The 2,042-nt window shown below is 46.5% G+C and overlaps 1 non-coding gene across 1 annotated transcript; it reads left to right on the plus strand.

Moving 5' to 3' along the window:
• Positions 1-1,203: 1,203 nt before the first annotated feature.
• On the plus strand, positions 1,204-1,310 carry LOC125595768. Its single transcript, XR_007330592.1, has one exon. It is a non-coding gene; the product is annotated as a small nucleolar RNA R71 (small nucleolar RNA).
• The last annotated feature ends 732 nt before the right edge of the window (positions 1,311-2,042 follow it).

Genomic DNA, 2,042 nt, shown 5'->3' on the forward strand with positions numbered 1-2,042 from the left:
GTGAACTATTTAAGGTTGGGTTTTGGTTCGGGTGGGGTATCTAATGGTGTAGGTGTTGGTCTGAGTGCGTTGATATAATCATTATCGATTGAGGGTAACCGCACTCGGTATGTCAGAGGTGCCTGTCGATCGATGGGAGGTGTGTTGTGACGATCGACGTCGGACTCACTCTGTCGATCGATGGTTGGCTTAACCGGTCGATCGATTTTATCATAGAAAGGGGAGGGTGGGTAAGGATGCTTAGCTGCGAATTCCTCATGAGTTAGAATTCGAACTGCATTGCATTCAGTCGATTTAGCGGACGACGTTGATCGATGACTGGAGTAATCCGTCCATCGATCTTCATCATGGTCTGTCGATCGATGCGAGTTCATCGACATCGGTCGACACCATTGGGATCCGCCGAGACTCATGGAGCTTTCGATTTTGAAGTCTCCTTCCTCAAGCTTTTCATTTCTCGCCAGTTGCCAGAAATCATCATCTATGATGGCATTTACGTGGTGTTTCCCTTTGTCGGCTCCTGCCTCTCTAGCGTAAGCTTCTTACCTTTTTATAGTCTCGCCCGTCTGAATTACTTGCGTTTCAAGTTTTCTCACCTGCGTCCCTAAGGTCTCGATTTTGGTGTTCAGATTGTTGTAGGCAGAGTCTATTTTACCATTAAAATCCACGGTGATTTGTTGTTGTCCCAACAGTACTCGATCAAGCATCTCTTCGATCTTGTTTTCCTGAGTTTGGGGTGGTGGATTCTTGTAGTAGGAGTTCGAGTAGATTTTGCTGTTTTTGAAGGGTTTTTGAAATTGTGAACTTTGGTTACTTCTTTGACCATTTCCAAAGAAGTTTCTGTTTCCGCCCTGGTTTCCAAATTTCTGGAATCTGGTACCTCTGATGTAGTTCACATTTTCTTCTCCTTCCGTATCTGCAACTTCTCCTTCAGCTGAACAGACTTGCTTCCTAAGAAGCTCGTGCACCACATCTAACTTAGCTTTTACTTCGTCCATCTTTTCCTTCCCGATAGAGGCTACAGACTTCTTCTGTTCAGAGTCAGTGTTTTTTTTGCTGCTGCTGTTAGCAAGGTTTTCGATAAGTCTCACAGCTTCCAACGGATTCCGAGTAGTGAAGTTTCCTTCACTCACCGTATCAAGAGCCATTTGATACTGTAAGGCGAGACCTCGGAAGAAAGTTCTTAGTAGCTGCACTTCGTTATATCTGTGGTGTGGACAGTCTCGCTGGAAGAACCTAAATCTATTCCACGCATCTTTGAAGGACTCTCCAGCCTCCTGCGAAAATGTGGAAATTTTGTTCCGAAGTTCTTCAGCGCGCGCCTCATCAAAGAAGTTTCGTAAGAAAGCATTCTTGATGTCGGCCCCAGGATGTTAAAGATCATGTGGGTTGCTGCCTAAGCCAGCGCATCGCTTCTTCATTCAGCGTGTATCTGAAGAGCTTGCACAGCAGGTAGTCTTCGGGGACTCCTTCCATCCGAATAGCAGCGATTAGGTCCTCGAACCATTCCAGATGGTCCATAGGGTATCTGCAACACGAGAGTGTAGTATTGAGGCTTCAGCTCGAAATTCTGCTTCTGGATCTCCGGAAGTCGTATAGCTGATCTGTTGGAATAGTACTCATTTGGGCGATTGTAGTCGGCCAGTGGTTTTGATCGAGCGTCCTCATCTACAGGTTGAGCTGCTCCTGTAGCAGTAGCATCAGGGATTACAGTCCCCTGAGCGTCTATTTTTTGACCTGTTGCATTACGCAGATGACCGTCCTGGTCATACAGGTTTCCGTTCTCGTTCTGTGTTAGAATAATAATGTTTACCATTTTTGACGACACGGTATCGATCGACGTACGCGGTGTAGTATCGATCGTTGTCGAACGACTGGGATCGATCGACGATGAAGGTCTGGTGTTGGTCGACGGTTGGTTGTGCGTATCGATCGACGACGATGTTGTTGCGTCGAGCGATGTTGAACGTTGACCTCTACGGATGGTGCGTTCCAAATGAGCAGGATCGTGTGAGAACAGCAAGTCTTTCTCCTTGTTGCTT

Source organism: Brassica napus, unplaced genomic scaffold, assembly GCF_020379485.1.
Source record: "Brassica napus cultivar Da-Ae unplaced genomic scaffold, Da-Ae ScsIHWf_1085;HRSCAF=1549, whole genome shotgun sequence".
Taxonomy (NCBI): domain Eukaryota; kingdom Viridiplantae; phylum Streptophyta; class Magnoliopsida; order Brassicales; family Brassicaceae; genus Brassica; species Brassica napus.